The 24,269-nt window shown below is 50.1% G+C and overlaps 1 protein-coding gene across 7 annotated transcripts in view; it reads left to right on the top strand.

The window, feature by feature from the left end:
- Positions 1–24,269, top strand: part of PPFIA3 (PTPRF interacting protein alpha 3) — an 841,741-nt gene that overhangs the window by 766,703 nt on the left and 50,769 nt on the right. The window lies entirely within an intron of this gene.

Raw genomic sequence — 24,269 nt, 5'->3', positions numbered from 1 at the left:
TCCCCGATCTGCAGTGTTTCTTTCCCATACTTAGTTTTTTTTTTACTTGTAGTCGGGTGCCCTCCTGTGTGGCTGGGGATTTTTCCTATCCAATAACTTTTTCATTAATGAGTGTCTGAACTACAGTTCTCCAGCATGGGGTCTGGCCTGGATTCACATGCACATGAATATTCCCTGTCGTCACTTTCACTTTAAAACTGTATTTCTCCTCGAAACCAATCACTGTCCTCTGTGTCATTCAGTGTCGTCGTGTCATACTGCCCCCATCCAATGACAGTCCTCTCCCTAAGCCCGCCTCTGGCAGCCATCTTCAGATTTTTACGGCATGCTTCAGTGTTGGGAGTCCTCGGGTTGGTCTCTGAGCTATTTCATACTTTTTTTCCAAATCTTTGCTGAAAAAGTTCTATTTTGTTCCATCGGAGCCTGTGTGCTCCTATCTTAATCGGCCGACAACAGGGATCCGTTGTCGGTGAAGGTGCATGCCCCTCAAGGGCAGTTTTTCGTCGAAGTTTCTAGAAGGCCATCTTGGGCCTCCTTTGCGCCCTCCAACCGTGACAGAGGAGAAAAAAGAGGCAAGGACACTTTTCAGGCCCTGCACCCAATGCGGGCTGAGGAACATCTTTGTGGAGGACAAACATCAGAAGTGTCTGTACTGCCTGCACCCGGACCACAACCAGGATGGTTGCGAGATATGCCTGGGCTTCTCGAAGAAAACGAAGGAGGACAGATACAACAGCTTGGCGTCATGGCTCAAGTCGAGCAAGGCCTCTGACCCATGCTCCGAGTAGGGTCATGCCTCACCCTGGACCGGTAGGTCCAAAGAGCTATCTCCCTCTGGGAGGAGGTCGAAGTCCTTTAAGGACGGTTTGGGAGTTCTCAATAATGTGCTAATTCCTCTCTACCTTAGAGACCCGAACACTTTTGCTGGCCTCTAGGACTTTATTTTCAACCTGGAGAGAGTGAGACCTTTTCCCACTCTCTCATGTATTTTACTGTGATTTAAACACTGTTTCTTTTGGTTTTGGAGTCTGACAAACTCCATAGGCATCATCCTTTTACATTGTGACAATTGGCACCTTCAGTGCAGTGGCACAGGGAAGTCTTTCAGATTTCCCAAAGGTTTAAATACCTTCTCTTGGATAAACTCCTGTTTCCAAGAACAGTAAAGTGAAATTGACTTTACTTTCAATTCTAACTTTCTAGACCCAGCACACACTATCTTACAATAGGGTGCTGGAAGGGTTGGTGACTTGGTATCCCCTTTGTCTAGTTTCTCATGTAACAATTTTATGTTACCCTTTCTACAATTAATGGCTGGTGGCAGTGGTTTACTTTTAACTACCATTGGGAGTTTTTACCTCGGGCTGCGTTCACAGCTGCAGTAAAGCACCCATGGGTGCCCATTTTGTCAAAATGGCCCTGGTCTTCTTTTTTCACCATTTCTTTGTTCATTTTGTCTTTGGCGGGATTCACAAGTGAAGCCTGCCTCTGGCTCTAGTATGTCTGGCAAGGGCAGGAAGTGAGGGAGGTGCCCAAAACTCCCTGTGCTTAATCCCCTTGGTTACAGGAATGCACCCACAGGTGATTGGCAGGCTGAATGTCCGGCAAGGACAGCCACCCTGCTGTGTGATTGACAGCTGGGCAGGAATGAATGAGAGAAACCTGCATAAAAGGCAAGGTTTTTTGACTTGGAGGGCAGAGTCGACCACTGGACGAAGGAATCCGAAGAAGAACTTGGAAGGGACGCCTGCTGCAACTCCTGGACCATTGGTTTGCCCGGTGAAGCCCTGCTGCTGTGCTTAAGCTCCGAGTTCGCCTCGACTAGAGAAGCCCTACAAGGATGACTTCTCCCCTTGAGTTGGTGGGACCAATCAACTCCAAAGTGAACTTGTTTGGACATCCTCTCGAAGCTGGCTGTACTTCCGCTGCTGCTGCTGAAACCGAAGGGCCAGGCAGAGGAACACCAAATCGAGTGGATCGCTTTTAAGTCGGACCCGAGCGCTAGGAAGATCCTTCGGACTTTCCTGATGCAGGACTGATCAAGCCTGAGCCACCTCAACAGAGTGCTGGACCCCAGAAGCAAAGAAAGTCTGAAGTGGTAACCGAGAACCACAGTGTTGCAATTTGCTCTGACGCGAGGAGCTGAAATGCCCGAAGTGCCAAAGAATTGGCGATTGCCCGTTGCTGTCGCCGACAGTCCAGTTGTGTTGCAGGAGTCCACAGAAGTCCTCCCTCTTGTCCCCACGACTGAGGTACAGGAACAAAAGGATCTGCAGAGCCACATAGGAACAGAAGCCAGCTGGAACTATTTCTTCTAACCAAAGGTACTGTAAAGTCTAAGAGAACTTCCCTCTTGTCTTGTAGTCTTACTTGTTCTCAGTTGAGACCTGTCGGTTGCTCCTGTAGAGTTGCTTGCATCTTGTACACCTCACACGCCTCCCAACTTGTGGCCCTACTTGATTCTACTTTTTCTACAAAGACTTCTAAAACATTGTGCAAGACTTTTACTTACCTGAAAGTAGTGCTTCAGCTCACCTAGACTTTTGCTCAATTGACATTGTCTGGCCTGGCTCCCTGAATGACTTTTCTCCCCTCTGATTGTGTGTTTTTACCTTCCTTCCAGGAAAGGGTTAACATTCTTTGCATTGAGGGGTTAAAAATGTACTTACCTGCTTAAGAATATTTGTGTGATCTCTTGTCTTAGTCTAAAACTCTTTACTTTGACACCCATCTCAGTACTGCTCTAAATGTACAAGTGATGTATTCTTGTCCACAGTGTACTAGCTATTTAAGTCACCTAAAGGTGTAGGAAGTGTCTGTGTGCCATCCCAAATGGGTACTTGCTGATTTAGAGAAACTAAGAGTGTTTATTTTGGAGTGGCTTTGTGTGTTACTATTATATTGCCCCTTCTGAAGAAGGCTTATTCAAACTGACTTTTAAATTAAAAATTGTTTAATCAAGAAACCTTGAGTGTAATTGTTTATTTGGATACTTGTCACTGTGAATATCTGTGTAACCACCCTACTGCTCACATTGACCCCTCTTGAGATAAGCCTGCTGATCAGCCCCTCTACCAACCTGTGTAGAACAGACTAATACCAAAGGTTGGGTTCCTATTGCCAGGAGGTCAAGGTTGTTGTAGTGCACTCAAAGGGTACTGCACCAAATCTTGACTTACAAGGATGCCCCATCCGTGGGGATTCAAGAGAAGGCCAAGAACTGCAAGCCCGATTCTGCTGGGTCCCAGGTCAGATAGACCGCTATTGCCATCGCCGTCCGCCTCATTAGCCAGCCTAACATCGGGTTCCTCCTCCAAGGGGAAGTCCTCCACGCTGGCCAAGTTACAGGACAAATCAGAGAAACTGAGGCTGAAGGAAGAGAAGAAAGCCTCACAGCAGGCTCATCAGGCAAAGCCGAAGACTCCATTGACCACTTTGTCGACATCCTCTAGGGCGACTGCTACGGCAGGTGGTACCGACCCAACGTGGGTGATCCCTACAGCGCAGAGTCTCCCTGCCTCCCAGGCGTGACATGGCCGCCGAGGCAGCGGCAAGGGCTGTGGGCACCCTTTGCGGGTGGGAAGCACAGGCTCAGGTCCCTGTACACAGCCCTAAGGAGGGAAAAGGGGGTGGCAAATAGACCCCAAAGCAGCCCTCCCAAGTCTTACGTTCAGTCAATGGACATCTCATCCATGGACGACGATCAAGCGTCCGTCCTTACAGTCCACAAGGAAGACGGCGCAGGGCCTAGCACTACATCATTCTCTCCTCAGGCGTGGGACATATCCATGGACATCCTGTCAACTCTCCACACCCTAGTGATGCAGATCCAGCAGAGGTTGCCCCCAGCACCTGTTGTACCTTAGGCCCAAGACCAACCTCCACGTAAGAAAAGGAAGAGTCATCCGACGTCTCTGCATCAGCCTCCTTCACCGCGTCGGGGCCCGAGGAAGATGAGGACTTCATCCCGGCAGACGACAAATCACTGCACCTGGACGCCCCTCGTAGAGTCTCTATATCAGATGAGGTGGGATCATTCCACTCAATGATCTGCCCAGAAGGAGGGCTTCCTATATCAGCGGCAGGAGTCCAAGAGGAAGGCGATCATGGTGGTACCTTTTTTGAATGACATTCGAGAGGAAGGCCTAGCCCTCACGAAAAACCCATGCATGGCTCCAACCAAACAAGACCGGTTGGAGAAGAGATACAGGGTGCAGGACTCTGCACCCAAGTCAAGGATTCCTGTTTTCAAAGACTTCATGGAAGTAGTTAAAACAAGTACATCCACCGGTAGCTAATCTGCCACCAGGTTGGGATCTCAATGTTTTAGTAAGCAAGCTCATGGGTCCACTTTTTTAACCAAATAATTCAATTGAACTACCAGTTTTTTTTCTCCAAAATTCTCAGTATAGGGAGAATGGACCATAAGTACATTAGACATTCGCAGAGCAGTCATGTACTACTTTACAGAACAAAAGAACTTAAAAAGGCAGTTCAGTTCTTTGTGTCCGAATAGAAGGGGATTCTGTCTCAAATGCTTATGTAGCCAGATGAATTGTTAAATGCATATAATAATGTTAGTCTTTCAAATAAGTAACTTTCTTTTACTCCTAAAGCTCATTCCACATGTAGTACAGGAGCCACACTGGCCTTTATAGCTAATGTTCCGCTTGAAGTTATTTGTAAAGCAGCAACACAAAGCTCTGGTCACACATTTACACAGCACTTTTGTGTTGATACTCAGGCAAGAAACCATTCTCGGGTGGGGCAGGCAGATTTAAAACATTTGGTTGCAACTATTCCTTCGGCTCACTACACTATACAAAGCATACGATTCTAAGCAGATCCACATGCCTCAGAAGACAGTCATTACTTACCCAGTAATATCTTTCTGTGGCTTGTATGTGCTGTAGGGGAAGCATGGAATCACAAGAAGACACTGCCACAAAAGTTGCAAGTTTCAAAACCTTTATTGTTAGATTCAAGGGGGTTGGAAAAACTCCTGTCTGGCCCTATAACTAAGATGGGAGTAATCTCTGCCATCAAATAATAATAAAAAACAGTCCTAGTCAAACAATAAAAGCCTATACTAACAAAAACCTAATGCCTGCCCTCACTCTAATACAGCCTAATGTGACATAGGGATACGTATCTAAAAAAGGACAAATCTGTGGTGAAACGAAATGTCAGAATGGCAATATAAATCAGTGTTAATTTTCATCCCCACTGTAAAGGAGGCATTGTATCACAAGTGAAGACAGACACAAGAGATATATACTGTTCAAGGGTGTTAATTGAGCAAAAGGGTTGGATAAACTCCTGTCTGGCCCTATCTCTAAAGGTGGGAGCATGCTGCACCATCAAATAATAAATAAACCAGTCTTAGTTGTGTCAGTCAAATCAAAATGGCCTATACTAACAAAACCTAACGCCTGCCCTTACACTATTGCAATAAATGGGTGCATGCGAAAAGATGTATTTAAAGGAAAAACAGTATTCTAACATAAAGGATCAAGTTGGCTAAGTCAGCTCTCCTCCCCACGCTGGACAGCACGGGGCAAGGCAGTCCCCACAGGCAGGATGACGCACTCTGGCTCAGGCTCTCAAAGCAAAGGCAGTTCAAAACATGGATTTGGCCCGCGTGGCCTTCCACGTTCGTCTTTTTTTCCAGCTTTCAAACACAGTTCAACAAAGTTCGCGCTGGTCCCCCTTGATTGTGTTTGACCTCTCAAAGCAAACGTTCTCAAAAACGTTCACATTAGTCTCCCTTAGTCGGGCTTGGTCCTTTCAAAGCAAAAGTTCAACAAAAACACTGAAGGGGCTCCCTTCAGGGGTTCCCTTCCCCCAACTTATTACACTTCCAGTCTCCCTGAGTCGGGCTCGGACCGTTACCTGATGTCGAAGACTTTCGAATGTGCATGGCTTTTACTACAGACCTCCGCAGGAACACTTCAACTTTCCCTCCAGCTCACACTCTTGTCTTATTTGCCCCAGTGCTTCTTGGTCTGGGTAGTTTGATGGCATAAGCACAAAAGTTATCACTTCACTTTTATAGTTCATTCAATTTATCGACAAAAACGTTTCACCTTTCACAGAAACTTTTGAATGGGCGACTTGCTTTCACCGGACCACTTTGCTACTCAGGATCGCTGGTTTCACAGCGATTGCTTATTCTAAGTTCACCACGAGTCTGCCTTCCTACGCGTCTCATAGTTCATTCAATTTATCGACAAAAACAGTTCACCTTTCACTGAGATTTTCGAATTGGCTACTTGCTTTCACAGGACCACTTTGCTACTCCATATCGCTGATTTCACAGCTATCGTTTATTCTAAATTCACCACAGGTCTGCCTTCCTTCGTGTCTCATCCACACGCGTGTAGCCTTCAATTGTGCGATATACTATTGCAACTTCAATCTTTGATTAATACCCACCAGTCTTCCATGTCCCTCACCACCTCACCGGCTGTATACATTCCTTTCTTGTCCTCTCCAGGGGTCACCCTCAATCGGGCTCAGACCTCTCCTTAAAGTTCACACACGGGTCTCCCTCAGCCGGGCTCAGACCCCTCTTAATTTGCAAGATGTAATGTCTTTGGACTTCAAGTCCCAGAATGCACTTTTCCTTTTTTTGCTCCCACTTCACTAGCTCCCCAAAAACCTCATTCCAGCGTTTTGGGAGCTGCTGGAGTTCAAGGGGAGATTTTTTGAGGTCAGGGTTCTACCACCTGCCCCTCAAAGGCCTGGGCTCTCCTGCTTTGCCTGACCTTGCCTGGCGTCATTATCGGGACAAAAGTTGTCCTTTTTTTGAGTCGTGTTAGAAAAAGAAAGAATATTGTCAGAAGAAGGGGAATGATTTTGTTTTTGTGAAATATAGGGTGTTGTATTTATTCTCTTATGCCTCCCCTTGATGTGGGTACCTATTGGAATTGGGGTGGGGGCACTGGGACAGGACTTAAAACAACCTATAAAGGTGGAGGCGATGTCGGGTAGGGGTGTGTTTATAAAGGTGGTAATTCCTCGTCTCTCCTGAGGGCATTCCTCCAACAGTCCCCAAGCCCCCTCTGCCTAGGTGATCCTCCCACACTGGTCCACCCCCAGGGTCTGGTTCCAAAGGCGATGGCTGTGCCCTGGCCACCTGAACAAAGAATCCCCAGGGTCTATAAGTGAGAACACCCTCGGGTTTCTCACACCATGTTGTATAGCATAGGGTAAGATGGAACACTTGATGGATGAACGCACTTTGGCTTGCGAACACAGTTAGGCAGCTGGATCTGCCCTCCAGAGCCTTCTTGGCCATTCAAGTATGAGTCACAGATCCACAGGTTTAACCTCTAAGGTTCCCCTCACCCAAGTCCAGGTCACCCTTCAAGCTTGTACACAGTTTAAACAAAAAGTTTCTAAGTATAGTATTTGGTCGCAGTTCACTACAGGTTCCCCTCTGTCGGGCTCAAACCTTTTCTCCTTCGTGGGGTTCCCTTTTCCAAGCTTTCTTCACATTCCACACTATAGGTTCCCCTATCCGGCTAACCTCCTTTCATATTTCGATTTCGCTGTCGAAGACTTTCGAAACTGGGAGGATTTTTGCTCTCACCTCCACATGACCACTTCGACCCTCCTTTCTTTCTTAACTTCCTCTTTACATACTTTCCTTCAGTTCCAATATCTCTTGCAAAATGTACTTGCTATGTATGACTTGCTTTCATATCAATTGCTCCTAGATCAAGTCTTTCAAACCTTTAATTCATGTGGTTTTCTCGCTTCCTGCTGCCTCTGCAGCTTTAAAACATTTCAGAGACTTTCGATTGGGCAATCTCACTTCACCGGACCACTCTGCTACTTTTTATTTCGTATTCACAGTTCTTAACAATGTATTCACTTTATCTGGCAGCTTATCAGCGCTCGTGTAACCTTCATCCCTCGGATACTTGTTAGGCAGTTTGTATGGTCCTTTGGGACCACTACACACAACTAAGACTACAGGTGTATGCAAAACCAACCTTTGGTATAAGTCTGTACCACACAGTTTTTGGTAGCGAGCTGAGCAGCCAGGCTTATCTCAAGAGGGACTGTGAGCTTGTAAGAGTGTTACACATAGGTCTACAATGATAAGTATTCAGATAGACCCTTAAAACGTAAGGTTTTTTGGTAAAACACTTCTTAATTTATCACACAATCATTTATAAAGCATTCACTAAATGAGACAACCAATAACGCACACAAATTATACTACAATACTGATTACTAAGCAGTTGAGCTCCCTTGAAGTAGGAGCCAAATAGCATTGAAGTAGGAGCAAAACGGCATTAGTTAACAAAACGAATATTACAGTTACCCTAAAACAGTGCAAATAGTTTGAGTTCACCAGCGGAGTTGATTCAATGCAATAGATAGGCCAAAGTCAGTGGACTTGTCTTGTATACGTAAAAACGGTTCTGGTATTTAAAACGGAAAAGTCTTTATCACGGTTCTTGGAAGTAGTTCTCAGAAGAAAGGTTCGTATGTCGGGTCACAAGCTGACTAGGCCTGCAAGTTGCCAAAGTTCCACAAACTTTCGCAGTGAGAGGTAAGTTCTTTCAGTCAGGCTTTCACAGTACCTTATTTTGAAGAAAAAGATGCAGCTGAAGACTTCTGTTCCTGCAGATCTCGCTATTCCTGAGCCTCCATCGTGGGGACAAGAGGGAGGATGTCGGGACTCCTGCACGGGGACTGGTCACAAAGCTGGCAAAATGGCAATTCTTCGATTCCGGTAGCTGTTCTTCAAGCACATAAGCTGGTGTCCTTCTCCCTGGTTAATCCTAACCAGCTCAGAGAATGGTATCCAGGTGGCTTATGAGTTGATTGGTCCCACCAACTCAAAGGGAGAAGTCGTCCATGAAGGGGCCTCTGTGTCAAGATAAAGGTGGCGATTCGGAGCTGCAGCAGGGCTCCACCAAGCAAAGCAATGGTCTAGTAGTTGCAGCAGCCGTCCTCTTCCAGCTCGTCTTCGGTTCTTTTGTTCCAGTGGTCGACTCTGTCTTCCAAGCCACGAGACTCGCCTTTTAAACAGTTTTCTCCCATTCATTCCAGCCTAGCTGCCACTCACCCAGCAGGGCGGCTGTCCTTGCCGGACAGTCAGCCAGCCAATCACGCCAGAGTGCATTTGGGTCTCCTAGGAGACTAAGCACAGGGAGTTTCGGGCGCCTCCCTCACTTCTTGCCCACCCCAGACACTCAAGCGCCAGAGGCGGTCTTCAGTCATGAAGCCCGCCAAAGGCATAGAAACAAAGGGACCAAACCTAGTTTGGCACTCAGACACACTAGAAGGACCTTTCCAAAAAGAAATGGCAAAAAAAGACCAGGACCTGTTTAACCAAAGGGGGCTTAGGCACCATCTCAAAAAACATGGCTCCCGTGATTTTTAGCTACCGATGTTCGCGGTCGGGAAAAATCATGGTAGTTTGTTGTAAAACCACTGACACCAGCCATTTCGATAGGAAAGGGTAGCGTTTCACTGCTACATGAGTTTCTAGACATAGAGGATAGTAGGTAACCCCTCCAGCACTCTATTGTAAGATAGTGTGTGCTGGGTCTAGGAATTTAAAAAGACCTGCAAAGTCAATTTAACTTTACATTCTCTGGGAAACAGTAGTTTATCCCAGAGAAGGTATTTAAACCTTGGGACAGCCTAAAAAGACTTTCCTGTGTCAATGTACTGAGGGTGCTGTGTGACACACATGAAAAGATTATGACTACAGAGTTATCCAAAACTCCATAATCAAAGAACACAAGAGTAAAACACACATCAAAATACATGAGAGAGTGGGAAAAAAGGCTCACACTCTCTCCAGGTAAAAAAATCAAGGCCTCAAAATCCAGCAAAGTTGCTGGGGGTCTCTAAGGTGAAGGGAATTAGCACATTTATGAGAATTCTCCCTAACAATACAGTCTGAAGCATTTCAATTAAACACAGACCGGGCTTTCTTTGCTTCCCTTAACTCACTGGTCATGTTAAGATGCTTTCAGTCTTTCGCGCCTTCGATGTAGGAGTCAAGGTTGTTACCATTCTCCAGCATGGGGTCTGGCATGGATTCACATGCTCATGAATATTCCCCGTCGTCAGGCTGGGAATCCTCGGTAAAGAAAAAATCAGTATCAGTTTTGTTTCTGATCTGTCTTTCGTAGTAGTAACCAATCACTGATCTCTGCGTCATACTGACCACAGCCAATGTCTGCCCTCTACCTAAGCCCCGCCTCTGGCAGCCATCTTCAGATTTTTACCGCACGTTCAAGTGTTGGGATCCTCGTGCTATTGCTCTCGAGCGTTAGTGCTATTTTTCATGTTTTTTCTCAGAAAAAATTCTTTTTTCGGTCAAAAGAGCCTCAAGCTCCACCGTTTCTTCATCCGATCAACGGGGACCCGTGTCGGATTCGTCTACGCCCCTCAAGGGTGAAGATTTCGTCGAGCCACGCTTTTGGAGGACTCCAGAAGTTTCTCAGGCCCATCTCGGACATGGCCCAGGAGAAGGGAAGCTCGACGCCCGGAAAGCTGTTCAGGGTCTGCCCTGGATGCCAGCTTCAGAATGTCTTCAAGGAGGACGAACACTCCCTTTGCCTTTACTGCCTACATGAGGACAAGACGCACGTGGAGAAGGACTGTGCGTTTTGCGGCAATATGTCGGAGCGGACCATGAAGGACCGCCATCAACGTCTCGCCAACTGGCTGGAAGGAAAGAGCCCGTCAGGCGAGAAGAAGAAGAAGTCCGAGCAGTCTTCTAAGACCTTTGAGGGCGCCCCGGCGACGGGGGTCCAACAGAAGGCCAAGCACGCGAGTCCGCTGGCACCGGGAGCGCCGAACGGTCGGGCTCTACGGGCGCCAGGCAGGGCGCATCCTCCCCGGCGCCATCAACCACGAGCCAACACTCTGGCTCGGGTAAGAGGAAGGCTGAGCACCCGGCGAAACTCCTGGAGAGACCCCGGTCGTGCCCTAGGGCCCCATCAGAGGGGGAGCGAGGTGGTGACCCTCCCCCCAAGGAGAAGGCGTTGAGCGCACCTAAGGTGGTGAAAGCCTTGATCCATCCGGCCAAGGCCTCTATCGAGACAGTCGCGGCGGCCCTGGCTCAGCCTGTGGAGGCTACACCAGTGGTGGCAACCCCGGGGCCCAGAATCTCCCTGCCACCGCGGAGGGAGTCTTCTTTCATGCCCATCGACAGGACCCCCGTGAAACCTCCGACGGAGAAGAAAAAGGGGGGGGGCAGGAGGTCGTCGTGGACTCGGCCTCAACCTCTGAGGAGGAGCTGATCGAAGTCTTAGGCCACGGCTCTGGCGTGGAAGAAGGCCATCCTGTCGGGAGGGACCCTGACGTGGAAGACGACGAGGGCGTCGAGGATGCCGACGGGGCTCCTGATCGCCCGTCGGATCTCCCTCAACCAGTGCCGCAAGACAACTCGGCGGCCATTTTGTTGGCTATTCAGTCCTTATGCTCGGAGATAAGGACGAGACTGCCGTTACCGCCAACGGAGGAACGGCTCCCGACGGGGGACCCGGAGCCAGGCCCTTCTGGGAGCCCTCCCCCTAAGAGAAGAAGGATTCAACCTCCACCTCCTTTTCAGCCATCGCGCCCTGTTCAGCCCTCCTCCCCGTCCACGACACGTGGGGATGATACGGGGACTGACACGGCCGCGATGGGTACAGACGACGGGGTTTACGACGAGGATCTCCCGTCGTCACCTCCCACCCGGGCTTCCCCGCCCGACGAGATTGGATCGTTTCACTCCATGATCGCCAGGGCATCCGAGCTTTTTTTCCAGCTCTGCCCGGAAGAGAAGAAGGAAGGTTTCCTTTATCAACGGCGTGAGACCAAGAGAAAGACGGTCCTCGCTGTACCTCTACTAGACGACATTTGGGATGAGGGCCTCGCCCTCCTCAAGAACCCATCCACGACGCCGGCTAGAAGGGATCGGTACGAGAAGAAGTACCGGGTCCCGGACGCGGCCCCCTTGTGCCTTTGGGCACAGCCGACCCCGGACTCGGTCGTCTCCGCGGCGGCCAGGAAGAAAGCGGGGGGGGGGGTGCGGCCTCTACGTCAACCTCCCCGCCGGACGGCGAGGGAAAGAAATTAGACACGATGGGACGCAGAGTCATCTCGTCGGCAGCGACGACGATTTAGGCGGCCAACGCCTTGGCTATCGTAGCCCGCTACGACAGGGAGTTGTGGTACAAACTGGCCCCCCTGCTGGACTACCAGACAAGAGGGCGGAAGCCCTAGAGATCTTGCAGGAAGGAGAGGTGGCGTCAGACCACGCCATTACGATTGCGACGGACATCGCTGACACTGGATTTCGCCAGTTGGGCAACGGCGTGTGCCTTAGGCGGCGTGGATGGCTCAAGGCTACTGACTTCCGTCAGGACGTGCAGAACAGAGTCTTGGACATGCCTTTCGACGGAAACAACCTGTTTGGGAAAACAGTGGACGATTCCCTTTAAGCCATCAAGGCGGACACGGAGACGGCCCGGGCTCTTGGGGTTCTCCAGCAACGGCGGCCGCCCTTTCGGAGCGGCGGAGGCAAACAGGGTGCCTCCAAAGGTTCCAGCGGCGGATTTTCCACCTACCGTCAAGCGGCCCGTTCGTCGTCACAGGAAGCTTACAGGGGACGAGGCAAGTCAGGCGGACCCCGCCGTCGTCGCCAAGGAGGACAAGGTGGCAAAGCCTCGTCGAAGCAGGACTGAACCGGCCGCGGGGTTGGGCCCCCACCAAAGCACCCCGGTGGGAGGCCGGCTGGCGAGCTTCGTCAGCGTGTGGGAGTCCATCTCTACCGACCGTTGGGTGCTGGACGCCCTAGCTCAGGGTCACGCGATCGAGTTTCTAAAGAGATGCCCGCGCGTCCCCTGTGTGGCCAGGAAAGAACATCACGTCCCTCAACTTCTCTTGGAGGTAAAGGCGATGCTCAAGAAGGGCGCCATCGAGCTCGTCCCAAAGAGGCTTCGGGGCTCCGGAGTTTACTCAAGATACTTCCTCGTGAAGAAGAAGACGGGAGGATGGCGTCCCATCCTGGACCTACGACGACTGAACAAATTCATCAAGGCACAGAAGTTCCGGTTGGTCACCCTCCAACACGTCCTGGGTCAACTGGAGGAGGGCGATTTCCTGTCGTCGTTGGATTTGGAGGATGCCTACTTCCATATTCTCATCCTGAAGGGACACCGAAAGTTTCTCAGGTTCGTGGTCCAAGGGCGTCACTACCAGTTCAGAGCCCTTCCCTTCGGATTGAGGTCGGCACCCAGGGTGTTCACCCAGTGCCTTGCACCGGTGGCGGCGCAGCTGCACCGAGAGGGGATCCACGTCTACCCCTACCTGGACGACTGGCTCATCCGAGCAAAGACGAAGGAGCTCGCCGTGGAGCACACGGCAAGGACCGTCCAACTGCTCACGGACCTGGGATTCTCCATAAACTACGGCAAGTCCCACCTGGTGCCCGCGCAAGACGCACTGTTTCTGGGAGCGAAGCTCGACACAGTGTCGCTTCTGGCCTCTCCGTCGGAGGAAAGGACGAGGGCCATCTTGGGCAAGGTGCAGCGGATGCTGGTTGCGGACGCGGCCAGGGTGAGGTCCATCAAGTCCCTCCTCGGAATGATGTCTTCTTGCATTTATCTCATCCGCCTGTGCAGTCTCCGGATGCTCCCGTTGCAGGAGTTCCTGGACGCGCGCTGGATCCAGACGACGGGCAGCTTCGAGGAGAGGATCACACTCGACGAGAGTTTCCGACGAGCGATCCGGTGGTGGGGCACCCGCGCGCATCTGATGGCGGGCATGGACTTCCAGACCCCTGGCCACCAGGAGACAGTGACCACGGATGCCTCCCTGGAAGGGTGGGGAGCGCACACCGAAAATCTGCACGCGAGAGGCCTTTGGCTTCCGACGGAGAAGTCTCTCCATATCAACGTCCTGGAGCTCCGTGCAGTGTTTTGGGCCCTCGGGTCCTTTCTTCCGTCCCTCAAGGGCAAGGTGGTGAGGATCTTCACCGACAACACCACCACCATGTTCTACATCAGGAAGCAGGGCGGTACCAGATCCCCAGCCCTGTCCAAGGAGGCGCAGGATCTGTGGCATTGGGCCGTCACCCAAGGGATGTTTCTGGTGCCGTTTCATCTGGCAGGGATAAAAAATACCATCGCTGACTCGCTCAGCAGAGAGCTGCGCTCGTGCCACGAGTGGGAACTACGACAGGATCTAGTGGACCGCCTCTTCCGACGGTGGGGCACACCCCAGATCGATCTGTTCGCGACGGCGACGAACTCCAAGTGCCGGAGGTTCACCAGCAGGTTTCCCCAGCCGAGGAGCATGGGCGATGCTTTCTCGTTCCCCTGGGAGGGCCTGTTTCTATACGCGTTCCCTCCATTGCCATTGCTGATCCTGCTCAAGAGGTCACGGTGCAGGATGATCCTCGTCGCACCTGCGTGGCCGAGGCAGATATGGTTCCCGGACCTTCTGGACTTGTCAGCGTCCCCATCAATCAAGCTGCCAGTGGACGCGGATCTTCTCTCCAGGGAAGGAGGCGCCATCCTCCATCACGACCCAAAGTCGCTGAACTTGCAGGCCTGGCTTCTGCAGCGTTAGAGTTTGGAGGATACGACATACCGGCCGACTGCAGAGAGGTTCTTGCAAAGGCCAGGGCGTCCTCAACTCTTAAATGCTATGGACACAAATGGAAGAGGTTCTCTGTCTGGTGCCACGCACAGAAGATTAACCCTCTACGGATTATGGCTCCCCAGGTGCTGCCGTACCTTCTGACGCTGGCCAAGGCTGGACTGGCGCACGCGTCCATCAAGATTCATCTTGCTGCGATCTCCCGATACACCAGAACCACGGGGCGGACGTTTTTGTGGTCTCATCGTCTGGTGAAAGAATTAATGAAGGGACTGTTCAGATCGTTCCCGCCGGTGAAGGCTCCGGCCCCGGCGTGGGAGCTCAACGTGGTGCTGACCAAGCTCATGGGACCTCCGTTCGAGCCTCTGCAGTCAGCTCCGTTGAAGTTCTTGTCGTGGAAAACAGCGTTTCTTGTGGCCATCACCTCCGCACGAAGAGTGGGAGAGATCCAGGCCCTTTCCTGCAAGCCCCCGTACTTGACTTTTCACGACACGAGGGTAGTGCTCAGGACGCACCCCTCCTTCATGCCCAAGGTGCCGTCGGACTTCCACCTCAACGAACCCTTGGTGTTGCCTGTTTTCTTCCCGTCGCCTTCGTCGCTGGCCGAAAGGACTTTGCACTCGCTGGTTGTGGCTAGAGCGCTGAAGTTGTACGTGGACCGCACGAAGTGTTTTCGGAAGACGTCACAACTTTTTGTGAACTTTGGACCTGTCAATCAGGGGAAGGCTCTCTCAAAGGCCTCCATTTCCAGATGGCTCTCCGGCTGTATCATGTACTGTCATCAGTTGGCAAACCGACCGCTGCCTGGCCGTCCGAGAGCCCATTCCACCAGAGCGATCGCAGCTACCACGGCATTCCTATCTGGTGTGCCCTTGCTGGACATCTGCAGGGCTGCTACGTGGAGGTCGACGCACACCTTCACGAAATTCTACTGCGTCAATCGGGATTCCAGGGAGGAGTCCCGGGTCGGCCAAGCAGTGCTGCGCAATCTGTTCGCCTAAGGTGAGCCTGGTGAGGAGGTAAGAATTGCTTAATGTTGAGTTTGATGTAATGCTTAATGTTGAGCCTTTGCCACCTCCCGTGGTTGTGCATGTGTGTACTGCTACATACATGCCAACATTCTGTGACCAAAAATCTGTAGGAATCTTAAAGTTTCAAAAATAGTCAGGCGAGGAGGTAATGATAGGAATAGGGCGCGTCAGCAGCCCATTGTCATTGAATGAGCCCGCCGTCGCGGGTGCATTCAATGACAATGAGGCGCTTGCCACGCCTTCTGCCATCACGCCAGCTCGGGGGAGCCCTTGAAAGACTCGCCGGAGTTGATGTGGTGGGGGGCTAATGGCGCCTTTTGTGAAAGGCACTCGCGGCGGAGGGGCGCCCTTCGCCCACCTCCGTAGGCGCCTTTTACATCAAAGGCCTGCATGCTGCACCTTCTCCCGCTACGCCAGCTCGGGGAAGTCCTTGAAAGACTCCCCCGAGCTGGCGTGGTGGGGTGCTAATGGCGCCTTTGGCCAAAGGCACCCGCGGTGGAGGGGCGCTTTTAGCCCACCGCCGTGGGTGCCTTTGATATTAACAGCCTGCATGCCGCGCCTTCTCCCGCTACGCCAGCTCGGGGAAGTCCTTGAAAGACTCCCCCGAGCTGGCGTGGTGGGGTGCTAATGGCGCCTTTGGCCAAAGGCACCCATGGTGGAGGGGCGCTTTTAGCCCACCGCCGTGGGTGCCTTTGATATTAAAAGCCTGCATGCTGCGCCTTCTCCCGCTATGCCAGCTCGGGGAAGTCCTTGAAAGACTCCCCCGAGTTGGTGTGGTGGGGGGCTAATGGCGCCTTTTGCCAAAGGCACCCGCGGCGGAGGGGTGCTTTTAGCCCACCGCCGTGGGTGCCTTTGACATTAACAGCCTGCATGCCGCTTCTTCTCCCGCTACTCCAGCTCGGGGAAGTCTTTGAAAGACTCCCCCGAGTTGGTGTGGTGGGGGGCTAATGGCGCCTTTTGCCAAAGGCACCCGCGGCGGAGGGGTGCTTTTAGCCCACCGCCGTGGGTGCCTTTGACATTAACAGCCTGCATGCCGCGCGTTCTCCCAGTACGCCAACTCGGGGGAGCCCTTGAAAGACACCCCCGAGCTGGCCTGGCCAAAAAAAACAAATTTAAAAAAAAAAAATTTTGGGGAATTTTTTTTTTTTTTTTTTTACAAACAGAAATCGGTATTTGGTGTCAAAAAATCGGTAGGCGGTAGGACTGCTTAAAAAGCGGTATCCTACCGCCTAAATCGGTAGGGTTGGCAAGTATGCTGCTATGTATTCTTTATTCATGAGCATGTGAATCCATGCCAGACCCCATGCTGGAGAAGGAACAAGTTACTTACCTGTAACTGTTGTTCACCAGCATGGGTCTGGCATGGATTCACATGCGAACCCTCCCGCCTACCCCTCTGCGGCTCTTCACTTGGTCATACTGCCACTTCACGTGCTACCAAATCTGAAGATGGCTGCCAGAGGCGGGGCATAGGTAGAGGGCAGTCATTGGCTGTGGTCAGTATGACTCAGAGATCAGTGATTGGTTACTACTACGAAAGACAGATCAGAAACGAAACTGATACTGATTTTTTCTTTACCGAGGATTCCCAGCCTGACGACGGGGAATATTCATGAGCATGTGAATCCATGCCAGACCCATGCTGGAGAACAAGAGTTACAGGTAAGTAACTTGTTCCTTGCTGCTTCTGTGCCTCTCCAACTCTGCTGTTCACCAGGGAGGATGGCTGATAACCTTGTAGCACTTGGAAGACGCTTTCTCCCTTCTAGCTGGGCTGTCGTACGCAATCTGCACTGCCTTTCGGAAATAACGATCTCTCGCCTGGGGGTTCAACCCCTTGGTTTGTCGCTCTCCTTCACCTGTTTCGCCATAGCCCTGGAAGAACTGCTCCTTCTCGTGCTCCGCCTTGCTCAAAGTGTGTCTGTGTTCCACCTTTTAACCATGTGGGGAGAGTTAATAGGTATTAGGTGTGCGTGAATAAAGTCAAGTAACTGACCCTATCTGATCTCGTTAGAGGGACATGTCCAGTGCATGGGTGGTAATCCTTTCAGTCTTAGACCTCCTCTTCCTCAGCTCAGTTGTGTTTGTGTAGGAAAGGGGGTGGGAGGAATCTGGGAAGTTGGAATATCCCATAAAATAGAATTGGATAGGGCTATTGGGAAAGGGGGGATACCACGTCTCAGCATCGGGTGTCTGTCCCCCACTCCCAGACGACCTCTCATCCAGGTGATCCTCCCGCACTTGTCCACCCTCAGGGTCTGGATCCAAAGGCGATGGTTGTGCACTGGCCACCTGAGTAAGGGATCCCTGGGGTCCGGGCAGTGCAACACCCTCTGGTTTTTCACAGTGCTTAGATTCACATGTTCCCACCCACCCTCCCCTCAATGGGAGCTAAGGCACAAATATAGCATGCAATAATGAAAATAAACATAACAATATACATTAAAACATACATGGTTTACAACAAGCTACCTCATGCAACCAGACGTCAGAAGAATAACCATCTGAGGACGTTGGTGTGTGAAGGAGCGTGGGTGCTGTGCACATGAGAGTAGGGAAATTGTTACAAGAACATTCCTATTGATGCCCTTTTCAACTTTGAAAACAAGAACTAATGCAATACTCTGCACCAACCACTAGATGTCGGCCTATGCAAGGCAGGTGAATCTAAGCCGATATAAGCCAACTGGGTAATTAATGTTTGTCATATATACGTATAGGATTGTTTTAGGGATAGTTTATTTTCCTTTGGATTTTACGTGCCTAGAGAGATAGCTCTATCAAGTGCTAAAATCGCTAGGATATCTCACTGGGATTGGAGCCCTTGCACTGCAGATTTCACAAAGACATTCCCATGTCACTTCTGTGGAGGCTGAATCCAGTGAGTGATTCACACCATCTATCATCCATCAACCCATTGCTTTAAACTATGTAGACTGATTGGTGCCAAAGAACCATAAGCAACTATTCTCCAGCATGGGGTCTGGCATGGATTCACATGCTCATGAATATTCCCCATCGTAAGGCTGTGAATCCTCAGTAAAATAAAAAATGGTTTCACTTTCCCTGTAAAACTATTTCTCCTCTAAACCAATCACTGTCCTCTGGGTCATTACACCGCATCCAATGACAGTCCTCTGCCTAAGCTCCACCCCTGGTGGCCATCTTCAGATTATTTCTGCATGCTTCAGTGTTGGAGTCCTCGCACCGGATAGTTGCACGCCAGAGGCCTCCGGCAACTGGAGGAAAAGGGCCTTCACATCAACGTCCTGAAGCTTCTGGCCATATTCTGGGCCCACAAGTCTTTTCTACCGTCGTTGAAGGGCAGGGTGGTAAGATTCTTCATAGACAACACACCACCACAATGTTCTATATCCGGATGCATGGAGGGACCCGCTCGCCAGCACTCTCAAAGGAGGTCCATGACCAGTGGCGCTGGACCATTTGTCAGGACATGCTCCTCCTCAGGAACACCATTGCGGCCTCGCTTTGTGGGGAGCTGCATTCTTGCCACGAGTGGGAACTTTGCTAGGACCAGGTGGACTTTCTGTTCAACAAATGGGGCCAACCCCAGATCGATCTCTTTGCAACAATTCGAACTGCAAGTGGCAAACGTTTGCCAGCAGGTTCCCTCAGCTGAGAAGCATGGTGGACGCGTTCCTGTACGCTTTTCCTCTGTTTCCATTCCTACGTGTGATCAATACACTCAGACAGAGCCAGTGCAAGATAACACTTGTCGCCCCAGCGTGGCCGCAACAGATCTGGTATCCAGACCTACTGCGTTTGTCAGTGGCCCCATCCATCAGGGTGCCACTGTTCCCGGACCTTCTCACCAGAGAATGGGGGACGGGGTGATTGAGTCGCTGAACCTGAGTACATGGCTCCTGCAGCCCCAGAGTTTGGAGGTAGGTTATGCTTTACCCGCGGAATGTAAGGACATCCTGGCCAGTGCCAGAGCCTTGTCAACGTTGTAGTGCTACGGCTATAAATGGAATCACTGGACTCAGACGACTACCCCCCTGTGTGTCGCAGCCTGCAACTTCTACCATATTTGCTTTCCTTGGCCCAGGAGGCATTGGCTCACACCTCTATCAAGATGCATCTCGCCGCCATACCCAGGTACACCAGATCTCCGGGTAGACCTTTGCTGTGGTCACACAGACTCGTCAAGGAGTTCCTCAAGGTACTCTTCAGAACATTTCTGCCGGTGAAGGCTCCTGCCCTGGCTTGGGAGCTCAACGTAGTTCTAACTAAGCTCATGGCAGCTCCTTTTGAACCTATGAATCAAGTCCCGCTTAACTTTCTTTTGTGGAAGACGGCATTCCTCGTGGCTATCACCTCGGCCAGGCAGGTCGCGGAGATCCAGGCCCTGTTTTGCAAGCAGCCTTACCTGTCTATCCACTCTTCAAGGGTGGTACTGCATACAACACCACCTTTATGCCAAAGGTACCATCAGAATTCCACCTCAACAAACTTTTTATCTGTCTTCTTCCTGAATCCGTTGTCGCCAGTGGAAAGGGCCTTGCATTCCCTGGACGTTGCTCACGCCTTGATTTTCTACATGGCAAAACTTCTTAGTTGTTCATCAACTTTGGACCTGTAAATCACAGGAAGGCCCTATTAAAGGCTTCCATCTCCAGGTGGCTCTCCGGCTGCATCATACACTGTCATCGACTGGTTAGCAGGCCTCTGCCAGGCCGGCCGTGAGCCCTCTACCAGAGCCAACGCAGCAACAATGGTGTTTTCTCTCTGGTGTGCCCCTGCTCGACATCTGCAGGGCTGCTACGTGGAGGTCCATGCACACTTTCACAAGGTTCTACTGCGTTGATAGGGGTTCCAGGAAGGAGTCTCGAGTCGGCCAAGCGGTGCTACGCAACCTTTTTGTTTGAGGGGTGTCTGTTCCAGAGGTGAGTGTTCATTGCTTCTGTTGAGCCTTGCCACTTCCCGTGATTGTGTATATGTTCTGCTGTGTAATCGTTATTCATGAGCATGTGAATCCATGCCAGAACCCATGCTGGAGAACATTTAACTTGCTTACCTGTAACTTTTGTTTTAAATACCTTCAATACCTTCAACTATCCCTCTGTAAATACCCCCGCTCTCGAGCCCTTCACTCCTCTACTTCTAACTCCCTCAGGGTTAGTCGTTTTGCAAAGAAATAAGCTTGGGGTAGATCTCTATCTTCGGGTGGGGCCTCCCTTTGGACAGCCTCCCGGCCACCTTGAAACTTGAGGCAAACCATCTCCGGTTCTGGATGCACCTCAAGACCTTCCTCTTTGCCTCTGCCTTTGCCCCCCCTTCTCCCCTGTTGATCTGTTTCTTCTCTTGGCATTGTGCACCTGGCCACCTTCTGTCACTCTAGGCCCAGGTACCTGCTCACCCTGCCACCCTCCTGCACTGGGGTTCTGCACCTGTACCCATACAGTCCCCCTCCCACTTTTCTTCTGCACTTATCAGATATACCCTGACTAACTTTCACCTGCCACTTGCTGGCCGCACACTACCATGGTTTATTGCCCTCTATTTATTTATTTATTTATTTACGTATTTATTCTGTTCTCTCCTCTGTTCCGCACTTTCCACCACCCTCCCGCCTCCATGCACTTTCCACCTTTTCCCTTTTCCATGCACTTGCGTTTTCTTAAATGTCACTGGGCCTAGTAAGATCAGTGTTTTCTTTTTTTTCTCCCTTATTGCCCTCCCTTTTGCCTGGCCGCGCTCTGAAACACTTGTGTATGAGCGCGATCTGAATAAAATATAATTTCAATTCATTTCATTGTTCTACAGCATGGGGCTGGCATGGATTCACATGCAAACCCTCCCTCCCCTCTGTGGCTCTTCTTTGTTCATACTAACACTTTACGTGCTTACCAAATCGAAGGTGGCCAACTGGGGTGGAGCTTAGGGAAAGGACTGTCATTGGATGGGGCAGTATGACCCAGAGAACAGTGATTGGTTTATAGGAGAAATAAAGTGTTTAAAGTGAAAGTGAAACCATTTTTTAGTTTACTGACGATTCACAGCCTGACGGGGAATATTCATGAGCATGTGAATCCATGCCAGAGCCATGCTGGAGAACAATAGTTACAGGTAAGTTACTTAAACCTTTTCTGCCTATACTGCCTAGTTCCTTGCCTGCAGCACCATCAACCATTACGTAGTCTACAGCTCTGTCTGCTTTCATGTTGTTATTATTATACCAAAATTATGGAAAGTATGGATTAATAGAACCAACTAATATATTTCCAGATTTCTTGCAACACCATACATCCTAAAAAGTCCCAGATCTTTTTTCTTGGTTACTTAATGTATTATAGGTTAATTTGCTAAAACATATTAATAGCAGACATGGGCCATGTGCTTCTGAACTCTCTTCATTTCCATGCCTGCAGCAGCACCATATGATCCGCTCAGTCTCCAGGGCTGACTTTCCTACAGCATACACCTCGAGATTTTACCGAACTTCTCCTTACACAGCACAGATAAATGGTCAACTGGGATGGAACCTACTGTTTGCACAACTTTTGTTAAATTGTGCAGACTCCATGGGTCTGTCTTCTCCAGTCTGCACTCTAAACAGTAATTGTAATGCAAAGGGTAGTCGATGTTTGACAAATATGAATTGTGTACATTTAAATCCCACAGTACATTTCAGAACAATATTTGTTCCTTTGTCAAGTGGTCTGCTAATTGCAAAAAAAAATAATGCTCAGAAATAACATGTGAAGGGATTTAACTTCACATGACACCACCCTGAACTCGCAACAGTTCATCAAATGTAGTCTCCTTTTGATAAATCCCTGCATCACCATAGCTCAGTCGTTCCCACTCACATGTTGAAATTAATCTAAAGCAATCCCGGTGCTACCATTCCTTCTTCTGAAATGCTCCCTGGTGTTCTTCATTGAGACTGTCTGCTCTCCCTATCAAGCTGTTTTTTTATTACCTCTGAAATTCTGAAACGTAATTGGGCCACATCACATAATTGCTTGAATTAAAATATCTTGAAAATTGACAGCTCCCAGATTTTGTTTCAATGTCTGATTTGTTAATTTAATATTTCACACATAATGTCATTTGTTGCCATGTATCGCAGCCCACCCTGGCACCAAATCATATACCTTTATCTTAATATTTAAAGATGCCATCTGTCCCTATTTCTTTATTATATCTTGGTGTGCCATTCTTTTGCAGCAAGCATACTATTATATGTTCTATTTACTGTGTATGATTATTTGATCATGTGTCAGCACAACCAAGACCTTTGTGGTGCCTGAGAGAAGTGAGGTTGGTAAGGGTGCAGATGTAGATGCGGGGCACAGTGGGCGGCATGTTTGTTGGTATAAACGTTTATTCAATATCAAGTAAAGAAAAAACCCCACCTGTCCCTACAACTAAGAGGGGTTTCCCTTCCTCAACCAAAACTAAGGCTAATGTCAGAATGTTGTTCAAAACTGAATAGTCCACTGTCCTATGTCTCAAACCTATTTCCGTCCCTAACACTTCAAAAGAAACCTATAACTAAACTACACCCTGCTTCTAACAGGATGGCTCCCTCCTTCAGGATGTTTAAGGCAGTTCGTAATGATGGGGGAATAGCTTTCTACCCCTAGCTGTTGCTAGGCTGTATTGTGTTGTTGTCCGCAGATGGTGAGGAGGTCTTTCTCTCTGTCCAGACCTTTTCAGATGATTTATCAACGTTCCAAGTTCCAAAACAAGATTGGGAAGGTGTCTCCCTTCACCAAGCGTTAATATGGTTTAACCTTCTGCCAAAGTATATATCTTCCTTCCTCTGGTCTTCTCGTAAAGTGTGCCAAAGAATCTATCTCTCCCTCCTGAGCTTCTCTTGACTTGTGCCAAAGGATCTCTTCCCCTGGACTTCTCGGCTCATTGTTATGGTGTAAACCTCTTAAGCCCGGTCCACTAACCTGCCAGGCGTGATCTTTCATGAACAATCCTCTTGGTTTCTCAAGGTTCGGGTCCCAGAGCCCTCTTTCAGCTTTGCAATGTCTCTTAACTAGGCCTGGTTCACTATCCTGCCAGGCCTCTCTTTGAGTCTCTTTGGGGTGCTCTCTTACTCCCTGCGTTATCAACTGGTCCCTCTCTTTGGCCCTACTGGGACGAGGAAGATGATTCTGCACTTCCTCCCAACCACAGCCTCTGGGGTCTCTCTGTGCCTTCCTGGTCCCCCTCTGTGTACCTTTCCACTTGGTCCGCAAGGGGTCCGGTCCTTGGCAGCACCAGTAAGCTTCCGCAGCTTCCCCTGGGCTCTGGCTGGCTTCCTTTTTCTTTCGGCGGCTCCACCATGCTGGTTTCTCCCCACACGTCAGGTCTCACCTGGACCCCGCAGATGTCTATCTTTCTGCTACCGGACGTCGGTTTCCCCAACAACTAGGTATGTCATGGCTCTTCTTTGCTTTCTCGGTCCCCGTGTGTCCTGTCCACACTGCTCTGCTCCCAAGCTTGAAACTGCTCTGGGGCAGGACTGACCTTGTTAGTTTTTATGGCGGATTGGCTTTCTAGCTTCCAATAGCTAGTATGTTCAGATTGGTTCCACATAGGGCTCTTCATCACCCTGCTCTTCCTCGTTGGCAGTACTTTTGGAATCGTTCA

Source organism: Ambystoma mexicanum, chromosome 1p, assembly GCF_040938575.1.
Source record: "Ambystoma mexicanum isolate Mex_15411 chromosome 1p, UKY_AmexF1_1, whole genome shotgun sequence".
NCBI classification, from domain to species: domain Eukaryota; kingdom Metazoa; phylum Chordata; class Amphibia; order Caudata; family Ambystomatidae; genus Ambystoma; species Ambystoma mexicanum.
The sequence above is the reverse complement of the archived record's forward strand: the minus strand, read 5'-3'. Positions and strand labels throughout refer to the sequence as shown.